Source organism: Bicyclus anynana, chromosome 22 (assembly GCF_947172395.1).
Source record: "Bicyclus anynana chromosome 22, ilBicAnyn1.1, whole genome shotgun sequence".
Classification (NCBI taxonomy): domain Eukaryota; kingdom Metazoa; phylum Arthropoda; class Insecta; order Lepidoptera; family Nymphalidae; genus Bicyclus; species Bicyclus anynana.
Window position 1 is genome coordinate 2,879,355 of NC_069104.1, and position 10,261 is coordinate 2,889,615.

Genomic DNA, 10,261 nt, shown 5'->3' on the forward strand with positions numbered 1-10,261 from the left:
CTAACGCTGTCCGGTGCGAATTGACAGACTTAACACACGTAGATAATTAAGAAAATTCTCAGGTTTCCTCACGATGTTTTTCCTTCACCGTTTGAAGCCGTGATAGCCCAGTGGATATTATCTCAGTCACCGATTCCGAAAGGCGTAGTTTCGAATCCGGTCAGGGGATGCACCTCCAACTTTTCATTTATGTGCGTTTTAAGAAATTAAACATCGCGTGTTTCAAACGGTGAGGAATTTTTCATATTGCCTTCATTTTATTAGTACAGCAAATTGAAGCCAATTCATATTTCCTTATGAAAAATTTCAATAAACATCACATCCCAGAGATATACGAAAGGCTATAAATAATGGAGACATCATCGCTGCACAAAGCTGAAACAAATGGCGGGCATCCGTCCCCCGCTGAATGAGGCCTAATGCGCATCATCACATTTGCACACTCGATTCAATTCCATTCATGCTACCAGGAGCTAAAAAAGTAATATTTATTTTTAGTTTTTTATTCACTAAACGTCTAAAAAACCTGCCATCAAAGTAGACGAGCACTTGGCTGATATTTTCAAGTTATTATTAATTTATTTAATAATAAATTTAAAAAAATATATGTTTCCAAAGCGTTTACTTTAACTAACTAACTTTAGCTAACTTAAAAAGAAGAATTGTGTACAGTGAAGGATACGTTCTCTCCAATTACTACCATTTTGCTCTTTTGCCGTCTGCATCCAGTTTTATAATAATAATAATATTTTATTTCAGATTTCAAATCCATAGATTGTTAGTATATTAGTAACATTTTTATCTTACTTCTTAAATTAGTATAGTTAGTAACATTGGAAATTTTAATTATATCTTAAACAAACAATCATAAACGCCCTATAGTTCCACACAGTAGCCTAGTATCGGGCAGTCGGGCCTAGCAGTCGTTAGGATGCCATTGCTGCTAGCACGTAATCTCTGTAGGAGAGACACCGCTTTTTTTGTTTTGGTCGGCAAATTTCGTAATGGAATCCATTACTTCCGCGTCCTGTGACCATTCAACACAAATAAAGTCAAGAACGCTTAAAACTATACTGTTTTTTGGTGTGCTCAAAGTGTCCGTGACAATAAACTGCAGCTAATCATCATCAAGTTTAATCAATAAAACCGCTTGGAATGTGAGAGCGTATTTTGGAGAAAGAAGAAGAAAGAAAACAGAAGCCATTATAGGTCAGTCCTCTTCATTCATATCTTCATATCCTATCCGAAAGTTTCTACAGTCCACTGCTCTTAAAAACTAGTCAAAATTAATTATTTACGCTCCATATTTTATGTTCAGCACAGCACCTGCTGACTAGTTTTAATTTTGGTCAGCCACATCTATACCCTGAAAGTCAGTAAATACATCGTCTGTCTGTACGTTCTCAAATTCGAGTGATGCCACATCCGCGGAGCAGACATTCACGATGTTTTTCTCCAAACGTACGAATTTGCGCCAAACAAATGACAGGCGATATTTCAAAAACTGTATCCTTTCAAATTACATTATTTTCATCGTGCAAATATATTTCACCGGTGTTTTCGTTTTGAGTACTATCGTAAAAACCTTTATTTCTATTTCCAATACACACGTACCCATCTATATTAATTGATTTTAAAACACGGCTAAAACTCACATGTTTGGCGTTACAAGAACCAGCTCATGACTAAGGGCCCCGTATGGGTTCGAAACTAGTCGGGCATACTCCGCCGTTGTATCACGTGAGCTTTAGCCGCGTTTCATAATCAATTAATATAAATAACACTCACGATAGTTTAAATTCTTAAACGTAGGTACCTATCAAATATACGTAATATCTAGCCTTTAAACCATAGCTACATAAAAATGTTTATAAACCAAAATTCTTTTATTTCATGTAGACTATTTGAAATATAATTTTGGTTTTAATTCAGTAGGTACATAACTCACCTACATTAAAGTTTACATACAAATTCCGTGTCCGTGAGTTTTGAAATCGTCTCTCCTTATCTTTGGTATCGTGTTCAACAGAGAAGAATAGCTGATTTGTCTGTGAAAATCGAAAGTCGAAACTCACACTGTCAAGTTATAAAAACATCCTTGATATGTGTTTGTAATATGCTACAGTTTTCGAATTTAAACAAACAACTATTCATTTTTATGTTATAGTATACCTATAGAGAAAATGTTCAACCAAGGTAAGATATCTCTACAGGCTGCAGCTAATCTAAAAATATAAAATACTTGTTCTAAGGGTCAATAAAAGTTATTTATTACCATCACAGGGCATTCCCAGATCGAAGGTAAGTCAATAAGTCAATGTAATGTTTATTTTTATTGCTCAGATACAAAAATAATAGTGTTATCATACGAAACCCATTTTAAGGATTGTTTGTGTTTAGTAAGGCATAATTTATATCATACTTTAAGACTTTCTTGTACGATTTCAATGGCGAAGCATATAAAACACGATAATGAGTATTAGTAACGTTTTAATCGTTTGTTTTATGTTTAATTACATAAACATTACGAGATTATTAGATTAAAGCATAAAGTACGAGTAAAAGTAACTACTTTAACGCTCATTCGTGAAAAGCGTAACATACTCTTAAGCGCTTGTGGTCAGTACTTACCTACCTAAAGATAGTGAAGTGATTGGCCTTTAGCATGTGACGAAAGTGTTTAATCTATAAGTACTAATATTTTAGAGAGGTTAAGTGTGTGTTGTTATATTATAGAAAATAGTAGTCTGCGACGGATATGACGTCGCTCGATCTCGTTTTGGCTCGTGACGACGCTAGGAGCCGCGACTTGTTTAAAGGGATTGAAAGAGGGGTAGCGGGAACAAATTCAAATTTCAAATTCAAGTTCAAAATTCATTAAATTAGGCTTAGTTTACAAGCACTTTTGATAGGTCAAGATTATGTCAACAAGTGCATGACTCCACTCAAGGTCATTCTCTGCCATTCTAGGGACATAGGTATTGTTATTCAATATTATATTATATAATTATATTATTGTTCAATATTGGTTTTCTTAAAGGACGATTTTTGGGCGTCTAGATCTACAATCAGCGTTGGAATCGGCGGTGTAGCTGCCAACCTCAACCACTAGTTGGTTGGAGTGGGTGGCGGCTCTCTCAAAATAAGTTTTCGAGAGCTGTTTCATATATTGGGCTATTGTGGGGAGATCTAGGTCTCTATGTAGGTCGTTATTGCGCACAAACCACGGAGCGCCCGTGGCCTGACGCATGAATCGGTTCTGAAGGACCTGAAGGGGTTTTAGGATCGCCTTTGGGCGATGGGCAAACACTACACTAGCGTAGGTCATTATTGGACGGATGCTGGTCTTGTAGAGAGTGACCTTGGAGCGGAGCGATATGCATCACAATGAGTCTTCTTGCATTTCTCGAATGCTTGCAGTGATTCTCCTTTTATGGCAACTTAACAAATCCGGTCATTAAGGCGTTCAGAGGTGCTTGAATTTGGGCTGCGTTAGGCACAAATCACCTATAAAAATTAATCACGCCTAAGATTCGCCAAGCTTAGGACGGTTTTTGGGATTACGAACGCAAGTTATGAGGGTTCTTCTTGGTCCGAGAAGAAAGCATAAAATAAATTTCTCCAAAAAAACAAAACCTGTTTTCTTTAAATATGAATTAAAAAAAACTTGATAAGCATGCAAATGCACAAACAATAAAACAAAAGCATGTCTCAAAGTGAATTTGCCGACGCGGCGCAATGCTCCGCAGAGCACGTAACGCGCGGAAGCAGGTAGAATAAAAACAGCGTAAATAATTTATGACTTGATGACATCAAATGATATATTTGCCATTTCGCCCCGCCTTGCGCGAAATCTTTCATATGAGGAATTTGTACAGGATGTGCTTTTTTATTTCTACAAAATATTTTAAAGTTCAAATTCAAATTACTCATGTCAAAAATTTAAGATAGATACAATGTTTTGCCTTCACTAGCGTGCAAATTTTATAAAATTTCATTTATTATGTTTGAAGTTTTTAAACAATTTTTTATTGGGCTTTTGTTTCTTTAAAAAAATGCAGCGTGAGGTGAATCCCATTAATGGATCTTTGAAAATAGGCAAAAAATAATGAACATTTTTATTTAACTTGCTTATAGTTAGTACTTTTGATTAAATCTTGGCCTTATTTATCTCTGTTGTATTCTAATTTATTTACAAAAGTACGAAAAGTCCAATATAAAAAAAATAGTTAATGTCAGGCATCAAAACGTAACAAAAACACAGTCAAAATTATTTGCTTTTAATACAAATATTGTAGTCTGATATCCTTGATAAAGCATTGGACCACGAAAAATAACACAAAAGCAACAGAACCTCACAGACTTTCACCGCTGAAAAACGATCGCAAAAAAGAAAGAAAGTAAACCTCGGCGCACCCTGTGAATGAACGATTTTGCTGACAAAAGCCGAGTGTATGAAGCGGATCTGTCGCCTCGGGCGCCGCCTAATATGCTAATACGTGCTCAAATAACCGAACTTTGGTCGTAGAAGGTAAATTGCTACGCGTTTTGCCAATGTATTTTAACCGAAATTGAAAAATCACGAAGTTTTAATTTCGAATGGGTCCTACAAGATTTTCGCGAAATAGATATAATGCTGTGAATAAATGAGTGATATTTTTTTTATTTGACAAGTAACATGATACACATGATGATCATTGAAGTGGACAGTAAACTAACCCTACATCCGTAGGTCACAAGTCCCGGCACTGTTGGGTTATTATGTATCTCGGTGTATCATTATAATAATGAGTCACTACTAGGTTTTTCATCGTATTTTCATTGATACATCTGAGATCGTATATTTAACAAGATGAGTTTTTTGAAATAACTATGATAGATGATCACAATTGCGAAATACGATAAAAAGCGAATGACTCATTAATGGTACACCGAGTTACATAATAACCCTGCTGGTCAGAGTTTTCTCTCTGCCATACTTAGACTGCCATACGATGCTCGATGGACCTGGCACCCGCATGGTGAATCCATAGAATGTTTAGATAATCGTCACTGAAAAGGTATGGAAAAACAATGAAAGCAATCTGGAGACCACACAAGAATTTTTTAATAAAAAATTATCACCCGAGCGATCAATTTTCTATTATTTATTTTATGGTCGTGGAAAAGTGTTGTAGGTACCCAGGTACCTACAACACTTTTCCACGAAAGTAGATACGTAATAAATATTAAGCTTTTGCTAATAAAAGTCATCACGACAATAATTTGTTAATTCACTTTTTGTCTATCTTTCATGTTAGTATAAAAAATAGTTCCTTTTTTGCCGCAACATGACGGGGATTTTTTATTATTAAAAAATCTTTTGAAAAGTATATTCTCGAACGTAACAGTTTACGTTCTACGTTCCTATTGGAAACACCCTAACGATGAAATACGAACAATACCCATAAGAATACATTCGTATATCTACCTATCCTAATACACGGTAAATAAAAAAATAATCCTGCCGTCTATGGCATCGGCATATCCGCGGGGCATTACCTTTATTGCATGGTTTTATTCGATCCGATTGCCTCGGAAAATGGCTTGGATGATATTTTGTTTACTCTATGGTACCTAATTTAATGAGCATAAATTCTCCTTTAAAACCTCCATTGGGTTACCTGGGCATTGATGGTTCAGTGGTTTTGACGGCCTCCGTGGCGCAGTGGTATCCGCGGTGGATTTACAAGACAGAGGTCCTAGGTTTGATCCCCGGCTGGGCTGTATGAGGTCTTCTTAATTGGTCCAGGTGTGGCTGGTGGAAGGCTTCGGCCGTTCGGCGATTTAGCGTTCCGGTACGATGTCGTGTAGAAACCGAAAGGGATGTGGATTTTCATCCTACTCCTAACAAGTTAGCCCGCTTTCGTCTTAGATTGAGATTGCATCATCACTTTTACCATCAGAGATTGTAGTCAAGGGCTAGTTTGTAAAGTAAAAAAAATCTTAGTAAGTTCATATTCACGTAGATAGATTGCGATGATTTAACTACAGAACTTTACAACTAAGTATATGATTTTGTATTGCATCATTCATCATCATTATCAACCCATATCCGGCTCACTACTGAGCTCGAGTCTCCTCTCAGAATGAAAGGGGTTAGGCCCACCACGCTGGCGTAATGCGGATTGGCAGACTTCACACACGCAGAGAATTAAGAAAATTCTATGGTATGCAGGCTTCCTCACGATGTTTTCCTTCACCATTTGAGACACGTGATATGTAATTCCTTAAAATGCATACAACTGAAAAGTTGGAGGTGCATGCCCCGGACCGGATTCGAACACACACCTTCCGGAATCGAAAGCAGAGTTCATATCCCTCTTTAACGGCACGGCTCAGCCACAGTAGATATAACAAGCAGTATAATAACTCGGCCGTATTTTTGAAATAAATACCTACAGCCGCGCGCTCCGTAAACATGTGATAGGGCTGCCTGTCTCCAGCATTTTAATTACATTTGCCAACTTTGTGTTTCCATTTAGTTATGTGATTGTAAATATACTTTTTCTAAAATAAACAAATAAAATAACTTAGTAAATTGTAGTAAAATAGGAAGTGATCAATAAAATGCGTGTTGTTCTTTGATTGGTAGATTTCAATAAGGCTGATACTAATCAATGATCTTGAAGGACCTTCATATATTTATTTTGGTGATGCCATCTAGGTTACCACCACACTAGGTGACCAAATAATAAAAAATCGGTCAAGTGCGTGTCGGGCCACGCGCAGAGTAGGGTTTCGTAGATTATGTTAGCACTTTAATCCCTTATATAATGCACAAAAATACCGATAACGATAGAATAGACGATAAAAAATCGATCCTGACTTGGCATGTAGGGAAGGAACTACAAAAAACAAATTGAGACTGACCGGGTTCGCTAGTAGTTTAATAAAAAAATCTGGATAGGTATATTAATATCAGCTGGCTCTTTACTCTTTTTATTCAAATACATTAAAGTATGAGCAACACATTAATGTTGTTAAATTCAAACAACTTCTTTACTAAACTTCTTTATTACATTAAAATACAGGTATACAAAACATACATGTCATAAGATTTAAATCTATGTATTACATAATAATCAAAGAAAACAACCTAAATTAAGAAGTTAATAAATAATTATTTAATATTTATTACCGTTTACGTCATTTACTTTTAAATGATTTTTGATTTTTGATTTGATTTTACCTATTTACACAATTTTATCATTTTAAATTATGCCTTTAGAATACAAAATATTAATCTTAAAACTTTATAAAAATAATAACTTTTTTCCTAGTCGTCATAATTAATCCAATACACTGCGTTCGTCACCGCGGCACAGTCGCAACGGTCTTCACCCGACGATCACCCCACGTACGAGGTGCGTAGGTATAGCTCGCGTTTCGACCTTTAGTATGAAGTCCAACTACTGGTTATACTGTGGCTCAGCGGTTTTGTATTTGCCATATGGATATTACATTTCATCACCTTCACGTAATTTACCTAACGTCTAAGAAACCCATAAAACAAACAAGTCGATAGCTCGCACACGGGACGGGACCCATAAAGCTCCCTTGAATAAAGCTTGAATAGAATAGAAAAGGTTAGTCCAATCGAGCGGGAATTTTTAAATTTACGATCGGAATCGGATTTTATGATTGTTTTAGTGCCGATGCACTTTATATCGCTTTTAAATATTGGAAATTTAATCATCCGCGAACCGATTGCCGATTGGCGATGTGTTTTTTACGGCTCTCAATGTATTTACCCACTAAAGAATATCTAAATACCTTATCATCATCATTAACAGCTGATCGACGTCCACTGCTGGACATAGACCTCTTGCATGGACCTCCAAACAAAACGGTCTCGAGCCGCCAGCATCCAGGCATTTATTTATTACTAGCGGACGCCCGCGACTTCGTCCGCGTGAAAGTCGTTGTAAACTTTCAACTACCCCTATCCTACCCTACCCTACCTATACCCTACCCTATCCCAACCCTACCCCTACCCTACCCCTACCCTACCCCTGCCCTACCCCTACCCTACACTACCCCTACCCTACCCCTACCCTTCCCTACCCTACCCCTACCCTATTCATTAAGGCTGCACTTCTTTATTTATTCCCCCCCCCCCCCCCCCGCGAGTCGCATCGAGCGCGGCAACCGTTACAAAAATAATTCATATAGCATGAATTAGTATTCACGCGCGATGGCTTAGCGTATTTCTTGTATAACTTTGGTGTTTTTTTACCGATTTTTATGATTCTTTTTTTATTAAATAGGTAATAATGTTAACTTTTTTAGTTAGGGATGAGTGATGAGTGTTATAAACATAAGAGTAGACAAATATAATTAGAAAGCTCCGAACTGCTAAGCTATCGGGAGTTACACGTGTTATTGTGAGTCAACCATAAAAGATAGACATATATATGCTGTTTTGTTTTTATAGATAATTTTAAGGAGAACATTTCCGTCATACATGATTTCTATGTATCTTTAACCATTAAGGCTGTACACGCGACGGAAGCTTAAAAAATTGAGTAACTTCTCCCGTTTTCTCAACATTTCTCTTCACTGATCTGCTCCTATTGATCGTAGCCTAATGAAAAGTATACTATAACCTGCCCAGGAGTATGTAGAATAATTGTACCAAGTTTCGTTAAAATCCGTCCAGTAGTTTTTGTTTCTATAAAGAACATACAGACAGACAGACAGACAGACAGACAGACAGACAGACAGACAGACAGACAGACAGACAAAAAATTTACTGATTGCATTTTTGGCATCAGTATCGATCACCAATCACCCCCTGATAGTTATTTTGGAAATATATTTCATGTACAGAATTGACCTCTCTACAGATTTATTATAAGTATAGATTGCACTATCCGTTTTCTATTACCTACTTGATTCTTACATTGCGGGTTGTCTGGAGGAGATCGCTATTAGCGATAAAACCGCCTTTGTGCTTTTGTATTTTGTTACTTGATGGATATTGTTTTATATTTTTATGTGCAATAAAGAATATATCTATCTATCCAGCGGCTTCTGCTTAATGTCCTCAGTCCACCGGGTCGACCAACACTGCGCTTTCCGGTGCGGGGTCGCCATTCCAGCACCTTGGGACCCCAACGTCCATCGGCTCTTCGAACTATGTGGCCTAACCATTCAGCTTCGCGACTCGCTGAGCTATATCAACGATTTTGGTTCTTCTGCGGATCTCCTCATTTCTGATTCGATCACGCAGAGAAACCCCAAGCATAGCTCGCTCCACCGCCCGCTGAGTGACTGAGTCTTTTCAAGTACCTTTCTTATTCTATGACATGTAAAGAATAAAAAAAGACTAACGTATATTCCTCAAAATAGCTAAGGCACGTTGATATTTTCTTAAAACAACTGATATAAAGGTAGAATGTAGATTGTAGAAACCTATGCAGATAATATTACCGTACAAAAACAATTTAACTTTGTTACATCGCAGCGTAGATTAATTCGCGTAGTTTTTCCGAGTGAAGCGAAACATTAATATTAAAATTAGTTCTCATTTAAATGAGGGTTAGGACTGACGCGCGGACGGTGAAAAATGGATCCTCGCCTTGGGAGCACAGTTTTATAAGAATTTGTTTTACTTGCCAACATAGGTATATAGCGGGTGGGTTGGGTGGGCCGTGCCCACCCTAGAATAGACCTGTGCCCACCCTCGGATTCTTGGCTACCGATATGGGATTCTATTATGGTATTAATAGTAGACCGGGGGCCAGGCCCACCCTAGGAAATAATCCTAGATACGCCAATGCTATGTATAGATAATACGGATACCTATACTAATTAGTCAATTAAATTAGTGTAATTACAATTTTAATTACTATTTTTACTATTTTTGTATTGTTATTATTATTATGTTTGTTTTACACTGGGTTTTTATTTTTAAATAAACTATTATTATTATTATTATTAATGCTTGCCAAGCTTTGTAAAGTTAAAACATATCTATTACAATTTTATTTTTATACAATACTGCCCCGCCCGCGACTTCGTCTTCGAGGAATTCAGTTTTTCCCAATTCCCGCGGGAACTATGGATTTTTCCGGGATGAAAAGTAGCCTATGTGTTAATCCAGGGTAAAATCTATTTCCCTCCATTCCAAATTTTAGACAAATCGCTTCAGTAGTCACAGCGTAAAGAAGGAACAAACATACTTACACACACGAACTTTCGGCTTTAGGTTTATGTA